This window comes from Rhinoderma darwinii, assembly GCF_050947455.1.
Source record: "Rhinoderma darwinii isolate aRhiDar2 chromosome 2 unlocalized genomic scaffold, aRhiDar2.hap1 SUPER_2_unloc_56, whole genome shotgun sequence".
Classification (NCBI taxonomy): domain Eukaryota; kingdom Metazoa; phylum Chordata; class Amphibia; order Anura; family Rhinodermatidae; genus Rhinoderma; species Rhinoderma darwinii.
The window spans coordinates 630,445-653,364 of NW_027461725.1; the positions used below are offsets into that span (position 1 = coordinate 630,445).

At 41.8% G+C, this 22,920-nt stretch overlaps 5 non-coding genes and 3 pseudogenes across 5 annotated transcripts; all 8 read right to left on the minus strand.

Moving 5' to 3' along the window:
- Positions 1-522: 522 nt before the first annotated feature.
- LOC142680910 (U2 spliceosomal RNA) lies at positions 523-713 on the minus strand. Its single transcript, XR_012853311.1, has one exon. It is a non-coding gene; the product is annotated as a U2 spliceosomal RNA (small nuclear RNA).
- Positions 714-1,847: 1,134 nt separating this feature from the next.
- LOC142680595 (U2 spliceosomal RNA) lies at positions 1,848-2,038 on the minus strand. Its single transcript, XR_012853055.1, has one exon. It is a non-coding gene; the product is annotated as a U2 spliceosomal RNA (small nuclear RNA).
- Positions 2,039-3,168: 1,130 nt separating this feature from the next.
- Positions 3,169-3,359, minus strand: LOC142680597 (U2 spliceosomal RNA). Its single transcript, XR_012853056.1, has one exon. It is a non-coding gene; the product is annotated as a U2 spliceosomal RNA (small nuclear RNA).
- Positions 3,360-4,490: 1,131 nt separating this feature from the next.
- Positions 4,491-4,681, minus strand: LOC142680842 (U2 spliceosomal RNA). The gene has a single exon (XR_012853257.1). It is a non-coding gene; the product is annotated as a U2 spliceosomal RNA (small nuclear RNA).
- Positions 4,682-10,937: 6,256 nt separating this feature from the next.
- On the minus strand, positions 10,938-11,155 carry LOC142681010 (U2 spliceosomal RNA; annotated as a pseudogene).
- A 6,286-nt stretch (positions 11,156-17,441) lies between these two features.
- Positions 17,442-17,630, minus strand: LOC142680956 (U2 spliceosomal RNA). Its single transcript, XR_012853345.1, has one exon. It is a non-coding gene; the product is annotated as a U2 spliceosomal RNA (small nuclear RNA).
- Positions 17,631-18,926: 1,296 nt separating this feature from the next.
- Positions 18,927-19,037, minus strand: LOC142681038 (U2 spliceosomal RNA; annotated as a pseudogene).
- A 1,272-nt stretch (positions 19,038-20,309) lies between these two features.
- On the minus strand, positions 20,310-20,481 carry LOC142681027 (U2 spliceosomal RNA; annotated as a pseudogene).
- Positions 20,482-22,920: the final 2,439 nt, after the last annotated feature.

The window sequence follows — 22,920 nt, forward strand, 5'->3', positions numbered from 1 at the left end:
TGCTGCTCTCTTTGTAGGCAAGCAAGGGTTTGTTGCAACTGCAATTCTTACTTCTTCTTGAAATGTAGGGACCACAGTACATTCCATCACATCCATCTAGTGTACACAGGTAGGTCCATTGTGACGGGCGGGCGGGCGGGCTGGCTGCTTTAATGGCTGTTTGCTGTTCCCCTACTCCACTCCACTATTTGACTATGGTGCTGCATCAATCAGTGGCTGGCTCAGGTGCAGCTCTTTAACCTACCTAGGAGGGAGGGCGGAGAGAAGACAAGGAAGGTGAATGAGCTGTTCCAATGTGAAATGCCGGAAACACAGAAACACAGACGACACAAAACAAGAGGTGGCAATGTATTAATTAATTGCATTTAATAAATTAGCTCATTATCACACATGACTGTACAAATGCATTGTCCAACAGGTGTTGAAATAATGGGATTAAAAGGGGAGATCCCATCCGAAAGACAAAAACAATGGCAAACACAAAAAGCACTTTTGGAATCTGATTTTAGTAAACACATAAGGAAAGGGTGCACCGGTCCTGGAAATACTGCAATACCAGGTCAATGCGTGGAGTGGACAGAGCAAGCTCTATTTCCATCTCCCTGTTCTAAAAATCCATTTAATATATGGTCCCCAGATAGGGGACGTATCAGATATTAAACGGATAAGAACAGATACTACACTTGATCTTAGCCAAAAGGCCGAGAAGCGATAACCCGAATGTGCCGCGCGTTTTGCTTCTTTTGCTTGCACCACAATGCAGTGCTGAAAGAGGAGGAATCGACATAAAAACGCCTTCCTGGCAACGCCCAAATGCCCTCCTGCCGTGCAAACACTGGCAGCAGCAGCAGCAGCAGCAGCAGCAGCAGTAAGTGCATGCCCACTGCCACCCCTTCTCCTTTCACACCTTGTATCAGCTTTAATCCAGTCCAGTGCTGCCTGCTGAGCAGCACTAACCAACACTGCCTGGGCCCAGGCTTTTATCTCTGAGGCCCCATTATGATGTCAGAAAGCTGGCTCTGGCTCCTGAGGTCTCCACTATGACACGTGCAAAGTTCCGTCTGAACTTTATATAAGACGGTGCGGCTCAGTCAGTCACTCAGTGTTGCCTGAGAGGGCAACACTGCAACAGCCGGCCCCCAGGCTGTCTTTTTTTTGCACAGCTAGTTGCCTCCAGGAGGCCACAAGAGGGAGACAAGGGACTACAAAATGGAAAATAGGCATCCACCAACTTTACAGACAACTTGTTCTCCTTGCTCCTACAACCTCCATCCTTGCACAGTTTGTTATTCTTCCAGGTAACATAGTAACAAATCCAAATTGCTGCTCTCTTTGTAGGCAAGCAAGGGTTTGTTGCAACTGCAATTCTTACTTCTTCTTGAAATGTAGGGACCACAGTACATTCCATCACATCCATCTAGTGTACACAGGTAGGTCCATTGTGACGGGCGGGCGGGCGGGCGGGCTGGCTGCTTTAATGGCTGTTTGCTGTTCCCCTACTCCACTCCACTATTTGACTATGGTGCTGCATCAATCAGTGGCTGGCTCAGGTGCAGCTCTTTAACCTACCTAGGAGGGAGGGCGGAGAGAAGACAAGGAAGGTGAATGAGCTGTTCCAATGTGAAATGCCGGAAACACAGAAACACAGACGACACAAAACAAGAGGTGGCAATGTATTAATTAATTGCATTTAATAAATTAGCTCATTATCACACATGACTGTACAAATGCATTGTCCAACAGGTGTTGAAATAATGGGATTAAAACGGGAGATCCCATCCGAAAGACAAAAACAATGGCAAACACAAAAAGCACTTTTGGAATCTGATTTTAGTAAACACATAAGGAAAGGGTGCACCGGTCCTGGAAATACTGCAATACCAGGTCAATGCGTGGAGTGGACAGAGCAAGCTCTATTTCCATCTCCCTGTTCTAAAAATCCATTTAATATATGGTCCCCAGATAGGGGACGTATCAGATATTAAACTGATAAGAACAGATACTACACTTGATCTTAGCCAAAAGGCCGAGAAGCGATAACCCGAATGTGCCGCGCGTTTTGCTTCTTTTGCTTGCACCACAATGCAGTGCTGAAAGAGGAGGAATCGACATAAAAACGCCTTCCTGGCAACGCCCAAATGCCCTCCTGCCGTGCAAACACTGGCAGCAGCAGCAGCAGCAGCAGCAGCAGCAGTAAGTGCATGCCCACTGCCACCCCTTCTCCTTTCACACCTTGTATCAGCTTTAATCCAGTCCAGTGCTGCCTGCTGAGCAGCACTAACCAACACTGCCTGGGCCCAGGCTTTTATCTCTGAGGCCCCATTATGATGTCAGAAAGCTGGCTCTGGCTCCTGAGGTCTCCACTATGACACGTGCAAAGTTCCGTCTGAACTTTATATAAGACGGTGCGGCTCAGTCAGTCACTCAGTGTTGCCTGAGAGGGCAACACTGCAACAGCCGGCCCCCAGGCTGTCTTTTTTTTGCACAGCTAGTTGCCTCCAGGAGGCCACAAGAGGGAGACAAGGGACTGCAAAATGGAAAATAGGCATCCACCAACTTTACAGACAACTTGTTCTCCTTGCTCCTACAACCTCCATCCTTGCACAGTTTGTTATTCTTCCAGGTAACATAGTAACAAATCCAAATTGCTGCTCTCTTTGTAGGCAAGCAAGGGTTTGTTGCAACTGCAATTCTTACTTCTTCTTGAAATGTAGGGACCACAGTACATTCCATCACATCCATCTAGTGTACACAGGTAGGTCCATTGTGACGGGCGGGCGGGCGGGCCGGCTGCTTTAATGGCTGTTTGCTGTTCCCCTACTCCACTCCACTATTTGACTATGGTGCTGCATCAATCAGTGGCTGGCTCAGGTGCAGCTCTTTAACCTACCTAGGAGGGAGGGCGGAGAGAAGACAAGGAAGGTGAATGAGCTGTTCCAATGTGAAATGCCGGAAACACAGAAACACAGACGACACAAAACAAGAGGTGGCAATGTATTAATTAATTGCATTTAATAAATTAGCTCATTATCACACATGACTGTACAAATGCATTGTCCAACAGGTGTTGAAATAATGGGATTAAAAGGGGAGATCCCATCCGAAAGACAAAAACAATGGCAAACACAAAAAGCACTTTTGGAATCTGATTTTAGTAAACACATAAGGAAAGGGTGCACCGGTCCTGGAAATACTGCAATACCAGGTCAATGCGTGGAGTGGACAGAGCAAGCTCTATTTCCATCTCCCTGTTCTAAAAATCCATTTAATATATGGTCCCCAGATAGGGGACGTATCAGATATTAAACTGATAAGAACAGATACTACACTTGATCTTAGCCAAAAGGCCGAGAAGCGATAACCCGAACGTGCCGCGCGTTTTGCTTCTTTTGCTTGCACCACAATGCAGTGCTGAAAGAGGAGGAATCGACATAAAAACGCCTTCCTGGCAACGCCCAAATGCCCTCCTGCCGTGCAAACACTGGCAGCAGCAGCAGCAGCAGCAGCAGCAGTAAGTGCATGCCCACTGCCACCCCTTCTCCTTTCACACCTTGTATCAGCTTTAATCCAGTCCAGTGCTGCCTGCTGAGCAGCACTGACCAACACTGCCTGGGCCCAGGCTTTTATCTCTGAGGCCCCATTATGATGTCAGAAAGCTGGCTCTGGCTCCTGAGGTCTCCACTATGACACGTGCAAAGTTCCGTCTGAACTTTATATAAGACGGTGCGGCTCAGTCAGTCACTCAGTGTTGCCTGAGAGGGCAACACTGCAACAGCCGGCCCCCAGGCTGTCTTTTTTTTGCACAGCTAGTTGCCTCCAGGAGGCCACAAGAGGGAGACAAGGGACTGCAAAATGGAAAATAGGCATCCACCAACTTTACAGACAACTTGTTCTCCTTGCTCCTACAACCTCCATCCTTGCACAGTTTGTTATTCTTCCAGGTAACATAGTAACAAATCCAAATTGCTGCTCTCTTTGTAGGCAAGCAAGGGTTTGTTGCAACTGCAATTCTTACTTCTTCTTGAAATGTAGGGACCACAGTACATTCCATCACATCCATCTAGTGTACACAGGTAGGTCCATTGTGACGGGCGGGCGGGCGGGCGGGCTGGCTGCTTTAATGGCTGTTTGCTGTTCCCCTACTCCACTCCACTATTTGACTATGGTGCTGCATCAATCAGTGGCTGGCTCAGGTGCAGCTCTTTAACCTACCTAGGAGGGAGGGCGGAGAGAAGACAAGGAAGGTGAATGAGCTGTTCCAATGTGAAATGCCGGAAACACAGAAACACAGACGACACAAAACAAGAGGTGGCAATGTATTAATTAATTGCATTTAATAAATTAGCTCATTATCACACATGACTGTACAAATGCATTGTCCAACAGGTGTTGAAATAATGGGATTAAAAGGGGAGATCCCATCCGAAAGACAAAAACAATGGCAAACACAAAAAGCACTTTTGGAATCTGATTTTAGTAAACACATAAGGAAAGGGTGCACCGGTCCTGGAAATACTGCTATACCAGGTCAATGCGTGGAGTGGACAGAGCAAGCTCTATTTCCATCTCCCTGTTCTAAAAATCCATTTAATATATGGTCCCCAGATAGGGGACGTATCAGATATTAAACTGATAAGAACAGATACTACACTTGATCTTAGCCAAAAGGCCGAGAAGCGATAACCCGAACGTGCCGCGCGTTTTGCTTCTTTTGCTTGCACCACAATGCAGTGCTGAAAGAGGAGGAATCGACATAAAAACGCCTTCCTGGCAACGCCCAAATGCCCTCCTGCCGTGCAAACACTGGCAGCAGCAGCAGCAGTAAGTGCATGCCCACTGCCACCCCTTCTCCTTTCACACCTTGAATCAGCTTTAATCCAGTCCAGTGCTGCCTGCTGAGCAGCACTGACCAACACTGCCTGGGCCCAGGCTTTTATCTCTGAGGCCCCATTATGATGTCAGAAAGCTGGCTCTGGCTCCTGAGGTCTCCACTATGACACGTGCAAAGTTCCGTCTGAACTTTATATAAGACGGTGCGGCTCAGTCAGTCACTCAGTGTTGCCTGAGAGGGCAACACTGCAACAGCCGGCCCCCAGGCTGTCTTTTTTTTGCACAGCTAGTTGCCTCCAGGAGGCCACAAGAGGGAGACAAGGGACTGCAAAATGGAAAATAGGCATCCACCAACTTTACAGACAACTTGTTCTCCTTGCTCCTACAACCTCCATCCTTGCACAGTTTGTTATTCTTCCAGGTAACATAGTAACAAATCCAAATTGCTGCTCTCTTTGTAGGCAAGCAAGGGTTTGTTGCAACTGCAATTCTTACTTCTTCTTGAAATGTAGGGACCACAGTACATTCCATCACATCCATCTATTGTACACAGGTAGGTCCATTGTGACGGGCGGGCGGGCGGGCTGGCTGCTTTAATGGCTGTTTGCTGTTCCCCTACTCCACTCCACTATTTGACTATGGTGCTGCATCAATCAGTGGCTGGCTCAGGTGCAGCTCTTTAACCCCTTCCCGACATTTGACGTACATGTACGTCATGGAAAGCATTGACTTCCCGCAAAATGCCGTACATGTACGTCAAACGTTTGGCACCGGCTCAGAAGCTGAGTCGGTGCCATCATCGTCGGATCTCAGCTGTATCTTACAGCTGACATCCGGCTGTAACGGCGGGGACCGAAATTAGCTTCGATCCCCGCCATTAACCCCTTAAGTGCAGCGCTCAAACGCGATCGCTGCACTTAAGGTGTTTGCAGCTCATCGGAACCCCAGTAATGAAATTGCCGGGGTTCCGGTGGCTGCAATGGCAACCGGAGGCCTAATACTGGCCTCCCGGTCTGCCTAGCACCGAAGCCGGTCAAGATCCGCCCGGCGGCGGAGCCTGATCGGCTTCCGTAGCTGCCGGCAAGATGGCGCCGGGTCAGGAGCTGATCCGGCGTCATCAGCGGTGGAAGTCAGCTGTACTGTACAGCTGACATCCACCTGTAACGGCAGGAACCGGAGCTAGCTCCGATCCCTGCCATTAACCCCTTCGATGCAGCAATCGAAAGCGATTGCTGCATCGTAGCGGTTACTAGCAGATCGCCAGCCCGGACAGGCAATCGGGACTGGCGACTGCTGTTATGGCAACAGGAGACACAATGGTCTCCTGCTCTGCCATTACGGAAGCAGATTTAGGCCCCGCCGGGAGGCGAAGCCTAAACGGCTTGCTGTCAGTGAATGACTGACAGATCTAATACATTGCACTACATAGGTAGTGCAATGTATTAGAAAAAAAAAAATCTGACCGTTGGACCTTCAAGTCCCCTAGTGGGACTTGAGAAAAAGTGTAAAAAAAGTATAAAAAAGTGTAAAAAAAAGTGCAAAAAATAAAAGTTTGAAAACAATAAAAGTTTCAAGTAATCAAATAAAACACAATCCCCCTTTTACTCTTATCAAGTCCTTTATTATTGAAAAATAATAATAAACCATATGTATTTGGTATCGCCACGACCGTAACGACCGGAGGTATCAAAATATTATATTATTTATTGCACGCGGTGAACAGCGTAAAAAAAACCCGTAAAAAACGTTACCAGAGTTTCTGTTTTTTAGTCACTTTGCCCTACAAATGTTAGAATAAAAAGTGATCAAAAAGTCGCACGTATCCAAAAATGGTACCTATAAAAACTATAGCTCGTCCCGCAAAAAACAAGCCCTCATACACGTCCGTCGACAAAAAAATTAAAAAGTTATGGTTCTCACAACTTGGCGACAGAAAAAATACATTCTTTTTACAAAAGTAATTTTATTGTGCAAAAAGTTGTAAAACATAAAAAAGTGCTATAAATTAGGTATCGCCAAAATCGTACTGACCCGCAGAATAAAGTTAACATGTAGTTTATAACGCATGGTGAACGCTGTATAAAAAAAAAGAAAAAAGCTGTGCCAGAATTGCGTTTTTTTGTTTACCTGGCATCCCAAAAAATAGGATAAAAGGTGATCAAAAAGTCGCATGTACCCCAAAATGGTACCAATAATAACTACAGCTCCTCCCGCAACAAACCAGCCCTCATACCGCTACGTCTATGAAAAATAAAATTAGTTATGGCTCCAATAAGTCAGGAAATAAAAAAATATGCAGTTGTGCCCGAGGGGAACATTTCTTCAGTTTCAAGAGGCGATTTATCAAGGACCTAAAATTAGGGAACCAGGAAGGGGAGGGCCCAAACATATCCGCTGGAAGCGACGGTGCCCGTATTATACCAGGACAACACTTCCTAGCAAAATTCCTCAAACTACAAAGGTGCAGAGTGTGGACCAAAAGGGGGATAAGAAATGACACCATTTATCAGTGCGACACTGGCCTGTGCGGAAAGGATTGCTTCACAGCGTAACACACATCTATGGATTATTATTATTTTTTTATACCACCTGACTATGCCCCTTATATACTCCGCCCGGCTTACATGTACCCCCACATTATAAAACACCAGCAATACTCAAACAAATATAGTACCAAGCAAAATCCGCTCTCCAAAAGCCAAATGGTGCTCCCTCCGCTCTGAACCCTACAGCGTGCCCAAACAGCAGTTTCCTTCAACATATATGGCATCGTCATGTCATACCCGGGAGAACCCTTTTAACAATTTTTGGGGTGTGTGTCTCCAGCGTCATAAGCTGGGCATGACATATTTGCCACTGAATGGCATATCTAGGGAAAAATATAAATTTTTAATTTGCACCATCCACAGCGCATTCATTTATGGAAAAGACCTGTGGGTTGAAAATGCTCACTACACCCCTTAATCAATGACTTGAGGGGTGCAGTTCCATAGTGGGGGTCACTTATCAGGGGTTTCTTTTTATTATTTCACATCTGAGCCTCTGCAGTTGTGAACCAATACTTTGTAAATCGCCAAATTAGGCCTCCACTCCGCATGGTACTCTTCACTTCTGAGCCCTGTCATATGTCCAGACAAAAGATTAGTGCCCCATGTAGGGTGTTTCTAAAACCGGGAAACACCGCATAATAATTAGAGGGCTGTCTTGTTATGGTGGCACAAGCCGGGCACCACATATTGGCATATCTATGGAAAAAAATCCCATTTTCACTCTGCAACATTGAGCGCACACAAATTTCTACAAAACACCTGCAGGGTTAACATGCTCACTACACCCCTAGGTAAATGCATTGAGGGGTGTAGTTTCCAAAATGGGGTCACTTCTGGGGGGTTTCCACTGTTTTGGGCCCACAGGTGCCCAGAAACCAATCCAGCAACATCTGCACTCCAAATGGCGGTCCTTCCCATCTGAGCCCTGAGGTTTGCCCAGACAGCAGTTTATGACCACATATGGCGTATTGCCGTACTCGGGAGAAATAGCTTTACAAATGTTGGGTTCTTTTTTTCCTTTATTTGTTGAGAAAATGAAAAAATTTGCGCTAAAGCTACGTCTTATTGAAGAAAAAGGACTGTTTTTATTTTCACTGCCTAATTCTAATAAATTCTATGAAACATCTGTGGGGTCAAAATGCTCACTACACACCTAGATGAATTCCTCAAGAGGTGTAGTTTCCTAAATGGAGTCCCTTTTTGGGCGTTTTCATTGTTTTGTCCCCTCAGGGGCTTTGCAAATGTGACATTGCCTGCGCAAACCATTCCTGCTAAATGTGATCTCAAAAAGCCAAGTAGTGCTCTTTCCCTTCTAAGCCCTGCCGTGTGTCTAAACAGCCGTTTATTACCACATGTGGGGTATTGTTTTACTCGGGAGAAATTGCTTTACAAATTTTGTGGTGCTTTTTCTCCTTCAGTCCTTCTGGAAATGAGAAAAAATTAGCTAAACCTTCATTTTCTTTGAAAAAATGTAGATTATTATTTTCAGGGCCTACTTCCAATAATTTCTGCAAAAAACCTGTGGGGTCAAAACGCTCAATATACCCCTAGATAATTTCCTCAATGGGTGTAGTTTCCAAAATGGGGTCACTTGTGGGGGGTTTCCACTGTTTTATCCCCTCAGGGGCTTTGTAAATGTGACATGGCCTCCGAAAACCATTCCTGCTAAATGTGAACTCCAAAAGCCAAATAGCGCTCTTTCCCTTCTCAGCCTCGCCGTGTGTCCAAACAGCCGTTTATTACCACATGTGGGGTATTGTTTTACTCGGGAGAAATTTCTTTACAAATTTTATGGTGCTTTTTCTCCTTTAGTCCTTGTGGAAATGAAAAAAAAATAGCTAAACCTACATTTTATTTGAAAAAATGTAGATTTTCATTTTCACAGCCTACTTGCAAAAATTTCTGCAAAAAACCTGTGGGGTCAAAATGCTCACTATACCCCTAGATAATTTCCTCAAGGGGTATAGTTTCCAAAATGGGGTCACTTGTTTGGGGTTTCCACGGTTTTGTCACCTCAGGGGCTTTGTAAATTTGACATGGCCTCCGCAAACCATTCCTGCTAAATGTGAACTCCAAAAGCCAAATAGCGCTCTTTCCCTTCTCAGCCACGCCGTGTCTCCAAACAACCGTTTATTACCACATGTGGGGTATTGTTTTACTCGGGAGAAATTGCTTTACAAATTTTGCGGTGCTTTTTCTCCTTTAGTCCTTGTGGAAATGAGAAAAAAAATCGCTAAACCTACATTTTCTTTGAAGAAATGTTGATTTTAATTTTCACGGCCTACTTCCAATAATTTCTGTAAAAAACCTGTGCGGTCAAAATGCTCACTACACCCCTAGATAATTTCCTTGAGGTGTCTAGTTTCCCAGATGGGGTCACTTTTGGTTGATTTTGACTGTTTTGGCACCGCAAGAGCCCTTCAAACCTGACATGGTGCCTAAAATATATTCTAACAAAAATAAGGCCCCAAAATCCACCAGGTGCTCCTTTGCTTCTGAGGCCGGTGCTTCAGTCCAGTAGCACGCTACGGCCACATGTGGGATATTTCCTAAAACTGCAGAAACTGGGCAACAAATATTGAGTTGCATTTCTCTGGTAAAACCTTCTGTTTTATAAAAAAAATTGTATTAAAAATGTATTTCTGCAGAAAAATATGAAATTTGTAAATTTCACCTCTACTTTGCTTTAATTCCTGTGAAATGTGTAAAGGGTTAAGACATTTTCTAAATGCTGTTTTGAATACTTTGAGGGGTGAAGTTTTTAAAATGGGGTGACTTTTTTGGGGTTTCTAATATATAAGGCCCTCAAAGCCACTTCACAACTGAACTGGCCCCTGTAAATATAGCCTTTTGAAATTTTCTTGAAAATGTGAGAAATTGCTGCTAAAGTTCTAAGCCTTGTGAGGTCATAGAAAAATAAAAGGATGTTCAAAAAACGATGCCAATCTAAAGTAGACATATGGGTGATGTTAATTAGCAACAATTTTGTGTGGTATAACTGCCTGTCTTACAAGCAGATACATTTAAATTGAGAAAAATGCTAATTTTTGCAATTTTTCGCAAATTTTTGGTGTTTTTCACAATTAAATACTGAACATATCGAGCAAATTTTGCCAGTAACATAAAGTCCAATGTGTCACGAGAAAACAATCTCAGAATCGCTTGGATAGGTGAAAGCATTCTGGAGTTATTACCACATAAAGTGACACATGTCAGATTTGAAAAATGAGGCTCTGTCAGGAAGGTCAAAAGTGGCTAAAGAGGGAAGGGGTTAACCTACCTAGGAGGGAGGGCGGAGAGAAGACAAGGAAGGTGAATGAGCTGTTCCAATGTGAAATGCCGGAAACACAGAAACACAGACGACACAAAACAAGAGGTGGCAATGTATTAATTAATTGCATTTAATAAATTAGCTCATTATCACACATGACTGTACAAATGCATTGTCCAACAGGTGTTGAAATAATGGGATTAAAAGGGGAGATCCCATCCGAAAGACAAAAACAATGGCAAACACAAAAAGCACTTTTGGAATCTGATTTTAGTAAACACATAAGGAAAGGGTGCACCGGTCCTGGAAATACTGCAATACCAGGTCAATGCGTGGAGTGGACAGAGCAAGCTCTATTTCCATCTCCCTGTTCTAAAAATCCATTTAATATATGGTCCCCAGATAGGGGACGTATCAGATATTAAACTGATAAGAACAGATTTTTTTTTTTTTTTTTTTTTTTTTTTTTTTTTTTCTACTCAGATTTGAAATCTTAAAACGCAAAACATAGGTTGAAAGTCTTAGATTTCATCAAAACCATCATTGTAGTATGAATATATAATTTTCATGATCTTATCCATTTTTTAATTGTTATTATTACTTTTTTTCTCTTTTTTTAATATGTTTTTGTTTTCTTTTTTTTTTTAAATTATATTTTAACTTTTTTTTTTTTTTTTTTACAGGTATAACAAAGAAGAAAACAATACAAGATTACACATCACAAGGTAAGTACATTCCACATTTCTGGTTTCCAAATCTCATTTGCTCTCACAGTACCTAGTAATAATTTATCTCTCCAAAAATATACATACAGATAGCTTAAACATAGTTTAAGACAGTTTTCAACAGATAGCTGATCTCTTTTAAATAATACAATATTTCTTGCTTTCCATAAAGCCATCTTAACACATGTAAATATTAACCATACGACTTTAAAATCCTCTTTACCAATGCCCAATCCATAAAAGATCATATTAAAATCAAAATGATCAATTTTGCTCAAATATTTAACTAAGATGCTAACTTTCCTCCAAATCTTTTGTGCAAATGAGCAATTCCAAAAAATATGCGTTGGCGTTTCACTTCCGCTACATCTTACTCTTGGGCATCTTTCATGTCTTACCAAACCTCTTCTATGCTGAAATTCTCTTGTAGGTAAGCAATCCTTCAACATACACCACAACAGGTCCTTATGTTCGTTAGACAAGTAAAACAGGTTAACATTGATCCAAATACCTTGTACAATTCTTACAGAGAAACCTGTTACAGAACTCATAATTTTCCTCTCATCTAAGATCTTTAACACTTTTCTATGATTAGTAATAATACTTAAGTCAGATTTTAACAACTCAAACTCCCTTAAAATTTTCTCTAAAATAATATAATGTTCTGGTGGTAAAAACTTATATGGTCTGTTTAAGTCAATTTCTAACCACTTGTATTTCCTTATATAAAACCCAAGATTATAAATAAGAAAAGTTTTTATCTTTGAACTGGGCCCCAATAAAGTGCTTGTACAATAGGCCAAATATTTAATATACAAAAAAGACCTAATATCGGGGAAGCCTTTCCCTCCTTTATTCTTAGGTTTATACAACTCCTCCCTTTTGACTCTTTCCATATTTGATTTCCATAGGAAATAAAAACAGATTTTAATAAGTTTTTTCATGATATTATTTGGGGGGATAAAAACAGCAGATATGTACAAAATCATGGGGAGTAAAACCTGTTTTATGATCAAAATTTTACCTTCAAGAGTCAAAGTTCGCAAATTCCAAAAGGAAATCTTTTTCCTTACCCTTTCCAGCAAGGATTCCCAATTTTTTATATTCCCACAAGATTCTGAAAAATAGATACCTAAAATCTTCATGTCATGCATTTTAAGCAACTTACAATCAGGTTCAAGGGTAAATTTCCCAATTGTTAAAACACCGGTTTTATCTAAATTCACTTTGAAACCTGATGCTCCACAGAACCAATCCACTGTTCTTAAAACCCTATTAAAACTTCTAAAATCACGCACCAAAACTGTCACGTCATCCATATATGCAATAACTTTAACTTGTTCATTTTTACAGCCCGGGATAAAAAAAACGTTAATTACTTTATCTTTCCTAAAGGCCTCTAAGAGGGGTTCAATTGCACATATAAATAAGATAGGTGACAGAGGGCAGCCCTCTTTCACCCCACATCGAATATGAACTTTATCAGATAAGGAACCATTAACTGAAATTTTACTAAAACCTCCATTGTATAAGATTTTAATACGATTAATAAAACCCTCTGAACATCCTAATTTGCTTAAAACTGTGAATAAGAAATCGTGTGAAACTCGATCATAAGCTTTTTCAAAATCAAAGGAGATCAAAGCTAAATCCTGATTGCGGTCCTTGCTGTCCCAAATAATATCCCGTAGCAAAACCAAAGAATCGACAATTTTTCTTTTTGGCACAGCGCATGTCTGGTCAACCCCAATTATTGATGCTATCACTTTTTTTAAACGATTCCCTAACAATTTTGCATAAATTTTATAATCGGTGTTCAGTAGCGTAATTGGCCTCCAATTCTTGATTAATTTTTTATCACCTTTTTTAAAAATTAAAACAATAAGACCCTCCAACCAGGACTCCGGGATTATTAATGAAGATTCAATTTGAGAAAAAACTTTGAACACATCCTCACCTATTACATCCCAAAATTTTTTATAGAATTCTATTGGTAGACCATCCATACCAGGGGTTTTTAAATTCTGAAAACTATTAATCGTATCTAATATTTCATTTTTAGTAAATTCCTCCTCTAGAAACATCATCTCATCAGTGCTAAGCTTTTTATCTAACAACCCCATAAAATGTTCCTTTAAAGAGGCATCAAGCACCTTTTCGGAAAATAATTCCTCATAAAAATTTTTTGCTTTTAATAATTTTTCTTCACGGTTTGTTTCCCCTTCTAGACACTCAATAAAATCTTTTTTCCCGTTAATTTTTTTAAAAAAGAAATGAGAGCATTTCTCATCCTTTTCAAGGATTCTTACACGAGAGTTGAAAATAATCTCTTTCCCTTTTTCTTTTAATAAATTTTTTATCTGACTTTTTACATCCTCAATTTGATCATCCATTTCTATACCATTGTTTCTAAATAGGTAAAAACACTGGAGCCTAGAACTAAGATCAATGTATAGTTTCTTTTTTGCATAGGCTATCTTCTTCCCATATTTAACAAAGAAGGTTTTAAAACCCCTCTTCATGAAATCCCACCACTCCAATACATTATTAAACTCGCCCTCTTTTTGTTTTAGTTTATCATAAAACTTACAGAATTCTTCTTTAACCTTACTTCCTTCCAAGAGGGACACATTAAGTTTCCAGTGTGATGGCACCTTACCTTCTGAAACCTCATAATTTAGTGTACATTCAATTAACTTGTGATCTGAAAAACAACTGTCAAAGGATTTAAAAGAAGAACACATCAAATCACTAGATACAAAAATATAATCTAGTCTAGATGAGCATCCACGATTACTCCAAGTAAGCTCATACTCTTTCCTTTTTCCACCTAGTTCCCAGGTATCTTTAAGGTTACAGGCAGAAAGAATATTTTTCAAAACAGATACTGATCCTTCTTTTTTTTTACAGATTTGACAGTTAAAATCACCACCAATGATGATGGGATCTGAACCAACAATAAACAACTGTAGTAACTCAAAAAGGTGAATTCTCAATTTTTTTTCTGTATTTGCATATATGCAAAAACACTTGATTTTTTTGCTATCTTTTAAAACCTCCACCATAAGTATGCGCCCTGGGTATATTTCTTCATGCCTAACAATTTCCCAATCTTTAGAACATAAAAAACCTATCCCGTCACTTTTGAATTCGTTTCCACCTGAAAAACAAGATTTACCTTTCCATATACCTTGTAGATACTTATAACATAATCTCTTTTCTAAATTACATTCCTGTAAGAAAACAAAGTCATAATTTTCATTATTAAAAAAATCATAAATGGCTGTACGTTTATATTGGTTATTAAACCCCTGAACATTCAGGGAGGCAGCCCTGATCATCTTTTAACCAAGATGCCAGGGCTTTCTCCCCCGCCCTCATCGATAAATGGTGGAGAAGTATCAATCTTCAGATCTTCAGCTCCAGATGAGTCAGAGGGAGAAATATCTCCAAGAAGATCATAAACCTTGCTTTTCTTCCCACTTTGGTCAGTCTCTTCATCACTCACTTTCTCTTCTTCTCTAGTATATCTTTTTAAACTTTTTGTTGCCACCTCCATCTCCTCCTGAGCACCAGACGAACCTGCTTGCCCAGGGGGTGAAAGGGGAGTCTCCAACACCACAGTTAATTCCTCTTTTTTCTTCTCCTTTTTCTCTTTTGATATTTTTTTCTCTTTTTCTACCACTGAAGCCTCCACACCTGAGGATTTTGTTTTCCCCTGGGAGCTCTTTTTATCCTTCTTTTTTTCCTCTTTTTTTTCCTTGCCCTTATTCTGTACCACAGAACCTATAGGAGCCTGCGCCTCTTCTGGAGGCACGAAGTCCTCATCTGACAAAATTTCCTCCACTCTTTTTTTAGGACAATCTGTTTCCTGATGAACGGAATCATGGCATTTCATGCAACGCTTACAGGCCATGTCAGCATGTCCATATTTGCGACATCTACGACAGTATTGGGGCATCCCCGTAAAAAAAAGATAACCCCTACTCCTGTTGATGAAAATAATAGGGGGTGGTCTCAGAACACCCCCCTCAGCAGTCGGATCTTTTTTAAAGACCACACTGTAGATCCTTTTCCCATTCCATGCACCGAAATTAGTAATCCCATGTTTCTTAAGGGTCACCTTCTCACAAAAGTTGTACAAAAAAGATGTGACTTCCATATCAGAAATAAATGGGTTGTACATTTGCACTGTCAGCAGTTTATATTGATATTGAAACAAAGGAAGGACCTTTACTCCCTCCAACATAGCATGTCCTCTATTTCGCTCATAGAGAGCATACGCTGCTTCACAAATCCCACAAGAGTTCAAAGTAACATCGTGAATTCCACGGGAGTTAAACGATTGAACACAAAAATAATCCCCATCCTTGATCTTCAGGATAGGACCAAACACATTGGAATAAAGAAACCCCAGTTCTTTTACCTGGCGGTATTGCGGCGAGATGACAAAACGAATCGTGTCCTTCAAAGGAGTATCATCCGCAAAGAAGTCCTGGAAATTATCCGATCTTCCTTCCATCGTTCCAAATGAAAAATATACTCACAGCCCAGAAATCCAAGCTCGATCGCCTCCTGATCCAAATCGATAATCCAGAATCCCACGTCCAAAGAATTTCTCCCTCCACGAAAAGAATCCGGATCCTCCTAAGGAAAAGGCACTACAGCTTTCAGCCACCCCTCAATAGCAGCAGTTCGGTCCGAAAACCGAAAAGGCCGAGCAGGTAGGTTTCCACTGTAGGAACCTTGCCTAATGGTTTCAAACCCACTACAGATCTGAGCCAAAAGGCCGAGAAGCGATAACCCGAACGGGCCGCGCGTTGACCGAGCCTGCCCAATACTGCTGTTCACCCCTTGCAGCGATTCAGCCTACTCCTAGGCAATTCCATGGGGCCCTGCAGGCTCACACACACTCACAGCTACTAAGCGGGAGGTGAATAAAGGCCGGAGAGGAAGCAAGACAGGATTTGCTTCTTTTGCTTGCACCACAATGCAGTGCTGAAAGAGGAGGAATCGACATAAAAACGCCTTCCTGGCAACGCCCAAATGCCCTCCTGCCGTGCAAACACTGGCAGCAGCAGCAGCAGCAGCAGCAGAAAGTGCATGCCCACTGCCACCCCTTCTCCTTTCACACCTTGTATCAGCTTTAATCCAGTCCAGTGCTGCCTGCTGAGCAGCACTGACCAACACTGCCTGGGCCCAGGCTTTTATCTCTGAGGCCCCATTATGATGTCAGAAAGCTGGCTCTGGCTCCTGAGGTCTCCACTATGACACGTGCAAAGTTCCGTCTGAACTTTACATAAGACGGTGCGGCTCAGTCAGTCACTCAGTGTTGCCTGAGAGGGCAACACTGCAACAGCCGGCCCCCAGGCTGTCTTTTTTTTGCACAGCTAGTTGCCTCCAGGAGGCCACAAGAGGGAGACAAGGGACTGCAAAATGGAAAATAGGCATCCACCAACTTTACAGACAACTTGTTCTCCTTGCTCCTACAACCTCCATCCTTGCACAGTTTGTTATTCTTCCAGGTAACATAGTAACAAATCCAAATTGCTGCTCTCTTTGTAGGCAAGCAAGGGTTTGTTGCAACTGCAGTTCTTACTTCTTCTTGAAATGTAGGGACCACAGTACATTCCATCACATCCATCTAGTGTACACATGTAGGTCCATTGTGACGGGCGGGCGGGCTGGCTGCTTTAATGGCTGTTTGCTGTTCCCCTACTCCACTCCACTATTTGACTATGGTGCTGCATCAATCAGTGGCTGGCTCAGGTGCAGCTCTTTAACCTACCTAGGAGGGAGGGCGGAGAGAAGACAAGGAAGGTGAATGAGCTGTTCCAATGTGAAATGCCGGAAACACAGAAACACAGACGACACAAAACAAGAGGTGGCAATGTATTAATTAATTGCATTTAATAAATTAGCTCATTATCACACATGACTGTACAAATGCATTGTCCAACAGGTGTTGAAATAATGGGATTAAAAGGGGAGATCCCATCCGAAAGACAAAAACAATGGCAAACACAAAAAGCACTTTTGGAATCTGATTTTAGTAAACACATAAGGAAAGGGTGCACCGGTCCTGGAAATACTGCAATACCAGGTCAATGCGTGGAGTGGACAGAGCAAGCTCTATTTCCATCTCCCTGTTCTAAAAATCCATTTAATATATGGTCCCCAGATAGGGGACGTATCAGATATTAAACTGATAAGAACAGATTTTTTTTTTTCTTTTTATGAAAACTGAAAACGTATAATTAATTTTTGTTTTCCTCTTTCCTTTTTTTCCTTAAGAAATCAAAAAAACATTCCTTTTTTAACAGCAATAATTCCTATCATATCCAATAGATGTTCCTGCAAATCATTACCATCCCATTCACAGTTTACAATGCACGTTAACCACGTTGGCACACCATACCTTTCAAGAAACCCTGGTAAATTTTCTCTTACACAGAGCCGCACCCTCCTCCGCATTTTTTCAAAATTAATTTTACTACGTAACTCCTCTACTTCTTCCAGTAACCTGTCTCTTTCTGCTCTTTCCTCTTCTGAAATGACACTTTTTTTCTTTCTCTCTGCTTTTTTCCTTTTTTTCTCATCACTTTGCCCACTTCCTTCCAATTTCTGAAGCTTGCCTTCTTCCAAACTAACTTCCGCTTCCTTTCTTTTGACTATCTTCTTATTTTCCTCTTGTACCTCACGTTTGCTTTTCTTTGGGCATGATTTGAATATGTGCCCCTCCTCTCCACACATATTACATACTTTCCCTTTCTGACATTCATTATACTTATGTCCCTCTTGCAGACATTTTGTACACATTACTCTCTCACAGGTTTCTCTCTCATGACCATACTCTTTACAATTCAAACAAAACATATCCATTCCAAGAAAAAATAAATTTCCACACGCACTTCCAATCTTAAACCGCGCTGGAGGAAACAATAGGTTTCTAGATTCACCAATTCTCACAAATTTACAAAGAAATTTCCACTTCCCAGTCCAAAATCCAAAAGGGTTAAACACTTTCCCCTTTCCCACCACCTCCTCACAAAACTTATTGAGAAATAACTTAATGTCCTCTTCTTCCACGTAAGGCGAAAACATCTTTACGACCACCAACTTTTTGTTTGGCACAAAATGTGGTGTTACCTTCACACCCACAAGTCTTGGGTCCCTTTTACCTTCCTTCAAACGTTCCAAAAAGACAGCATAAATTTCTTCTGTGGCGAAGGTAATATCAAAGCACCCTCTCCTCGGATAGTCCATCACCGCCAAAATGCATGATCTCTCCAGCTGAAAGAAATCCAACAAAAGAACCTTTGTGATGTACTCCAGATCCTTCCTTTGTCGCTCAGATTCCTCCACGAAAAACCGGACAGCATTCCTGGTACGCATATATTCGGGAATTTCCTCCATCCTGCTCCAAACGAATTCCAGCAATTTCCAAAGAGTACCTTCAGTACCGAAGTACCAGGCAGGTGATCGCTCCCCGTTGCCCTGGACTAATCCTCCTCCCCAATAGCAGCAGAGGGGTGAAGTCTCTCCTAAGAGAAACGATCCCCCCAGGCCAAGGAAAAGGGTACCAGGGCACCTCCTGACCAAGAAACAAGGCAATACCCTAAAGTACTACACTTGATCTTAGCCAAAAGGCCGAGAAGCGATAACCCGAACGGGCCGCGCGTTGACCGAGCCTGCCCAATACTGCTGTTCACCCCTTGCAGTGATTCAGCCTACTCCTAGGCAATTCCATGGGGCCCTGCAGGCTCACACACACTCACAGCTACTAAGCGGGAGGTGAATAAAGGCCGGAGAGGAAGCAAGACAGGATTTGCTTCTTTTGCTTGCACCACAATGCAGTGCTGAAAGAGGAGGAATCGACAAAAAAACGCCTTCCTGGCAACGCCCAAATGCCCTCCTGCCGTGCAAACACTGGCAGCAGCAGCAGCAGCAGCAGCAGCAGTAAGTGCATGCCCACTGCCACCCCTTCTCCTTTCACACCTTGTATCAGCTTTAATCCAGTCCAGTGCTGCCTGCTGAGCAGCACTGACCAACACTGCCTGGGCCCAGGCTTTTATCTCTGAGGCCCCATTATGATGTCAGAAAGCTGGCTCTGGCTCCTGAGGTCTCCACTATGACACGTGCAAAGTTCCGTCTGAACTTTATATAAGACGGTGCGGCTCAGTCAGTCACTCAGTGTTGCCTGAGAGGGCAACACTGCAACAGCCGGCCCCCAGGCTGTCTTTTTTTTGCACAGCTAGTTGCCTCCAGGAGGCCACAAGAGGGAGACAAGGGACTGCAAAATGGAAAATAGGCATCCACCAACTTTACAGACAACTTGTTCTCCTTGCTCCTACAACCTCCATCCTTGCACAGTTTGTTATTCTTCCAGGTAACATAGTAACAAATCCAAATTGCTGCTCTCTTTGTAGGCAAGCAAGGGTTTGTTGCAACTGCAATTCTTACTTCTTCTTGAAATGTAGGGACCACAGTACATTCCATCACATCCATCTAGTGTACACAGGTAGGTCCATTGTGACGGGCGGGCGGGCGGGCTGGCTGCTTTAATGGCTGTTTGCTGTTCCCCTACTCCACTCCACTATTTGACTATGGTGCTGCATCAATCAGTGGCTGGCTCAGGTGCAGCTCTTTAACCTACCTAGGAGGGAGGGCGGAGAGAAGACAAGGAAGGTGAATGAGCTGTTCCAATGTGAAATGCCGGAAACACAGAAACACAGACGACACAAAACAAGAGGTGGCAATGTATTAATTAATTGCATTTAATAAATTAGCTCATTATCACACATGACTGTACAAATGCATTGTCCAACAGGTGTTGAAATAATGGGATTAAAAGGGGAGATCCCATCCGAAAGACAAAAACAATGGCAAACACAAAAAGCACTTTTGGAATCTGATTTTAGTAAACACATAAGAAAAGGGTGCACCGGTCCTGGAAATACTGCAATACCAGGTCAATGCGTGGAGTGGACAGAGCAAGCTCCCATTTCCATCTCCCTGTTCTAAAAATCCATTTAATATATGGTCCCCAGATAGGGGACGTATCAGATATTAAACTGATAAGAACAGATTTTTTTTTTTTTTTTTTTTTTTTTTTTTTTTTATTTTTTTTTTTTTTTTATTAAACCATTCAGGTTTTTTTGAATAAAACCGAGAACTGTAGTTGTTCAAACCACCTCTCTATTTTTCAAAAAATCTCATCACTCTGGTTCATTATTTTATTTTTCCATCAAATACAAGATAAATCAAACAAAATTCCTCAAACTAAATACCTCCATTTTAACATTCGCCATATCCCTTCCGCATCCATACCTCTTTCTAGATCCCATTTATAATAAAAATACAATTTAGCCAATACCATACTAACCACATCCTCCATCTCAAATACTTCTCTTTTATACACATTCAAATTCCTCGTATTCCACAATACTTCTTTCACACAAGTCAGAAAAATCCACAACACTCTATCCTTTTCACTACCCAAACTACACAAACCAAACAAGACAATTTCATACGTCAAAACCTTCAAACCAGTCAATTCTTCACACAACCCACTCAACTTTTTCCAAACATCCTTTGCATGCTTACACGACCAAAACACATGACTCACATCCTCATCATCCCCACAACCTTCTCTCGGACACCTTTCAGACGCAACCAAACCTCTTCTTTTCTGAACACTCCTTACAGGCAACACTCCATGTACCGACATCCATAACAAATCTTTCTGCTTATTTGACACATCATACGTAACAATCTTCTTCCACACAGACTTAGACTCCATCGAATTCAAACCATTTACAGAACACATCACATTATTCATACACATACTTCTCACAACATTCTTTTCTCTCAAAAATCTCTCCATTCTTACATCCTCTAGCTGGGACTTTTTGATAAATTTTTCTACATACAAATACCACCCCGTGCACTGGAAAGCAATTGGTTTACATAAATTTCGTTTTTCCCAACTTAGACGCTGAATCACCGTTCCAGCTAGATACTTAGACATTCTGGAAGCCTTGGATTCCTTAAATAAAAGCTCTACAAAAAAACGTACACAATTAATTCCAATGAAAATCTCCAAATTTGGGAAATCAAGGCCTCCATTACGTCTGCTTTTCATTAGAATTTCTCTCCTTGCCTTCTCAATCCCGCTCCCCCATAGAAAAAGTAACAAAACTCTATTCACTTTTTTTAACATAGCAACAGCAGGAGGAAAAACCAGAGCAACATATAAAATCATAGGTAGAATAATACTTTTGACAATTAAAACCTTCCCCGAAAAAGAAAGATCCCTCATTCTCCACATTTCCAACTTTCGCACAATCCTACCACCTAACTCATCCCAACTTTCTTTCCCTTTCAGCTCATCATCAAACACAATACCCAAAATTTTCACACCATTCACCTGTTCCATATCAGAATCACACACTCGCTCATTACTGAAAAAGATTTTAAATTTGCTCTTACCCCAATTTATTTTAAAAGCAGACGCAATACAAAACATATTTACAATCAACTTCACTCTGGACATATCATACACTGAATCACACAATACACAAATATCATCCATATATCCCAAAGCTTTCACACGCTTTCCATCACACCCGGGCACCACCAAACCTTTCACAACCTTATCATTTCTAATCATTTGCAACAATGGTTCAATCGCACAAATAAAAAGGATGGGAGACAACGGACAACCCTGTCGCACACCAGACATAATACTAAATGATTCTGAAAAAAACCCATTCACCTGCACACAACTCTTTGCATTCGCGTATAATTTCTTCAACAAACTCACAAACTGAACCGGAAAACCCATTCTCTCTAACACTTTGAACAAAAACACATGCGCCACACGATCAAACGCTTTCTCAAAATCTAACGCACACACAATCACCTTCTTATTCCGACCCTTACAATCCTCAAGCATGTCCCGCACCAACGCCACGTTCTCATGCAATTTCCTTTTCGGTACCGCACATACCTGATCCTCATCAATTACACACCCAATCACATCTCTCATACGATTCGCAATCAGCTTGGCAAAAATTTTATAATCCGTATTCAGCAAAGTAATTGGTCGCCAGTTTTCTAACCGTCTCTTATCTCCTTTTTTATGCAACAGAACTACCATACCCTTCTTCATCACATCACACATATTCGTCCCAGAAAACAACACTCTCATAACATCAATAACATCCTTCCCAATTATATCCCAATATTTCCCATAGAAATCAGCTGGTATTCCATCGATCCCTGGAGACTTATTTTTGGCCATACTTCCCACCACATCCTTTACTTCACCATCCATAATCTCACCAAGCAAAAGCTCACATTCACTTTCAGGAACAAAATTACACACAATATCCAAAAACTCATCATCGTCACCCAGATCACACTTCTTCACATCATACAGTTGTTTATAAAAATCAGACACCACATCAATCACATCCTTACCAAACACCTCTTTATCATCCTTATCTAATAACACATTCATACCACTTTTCCCACCACACAT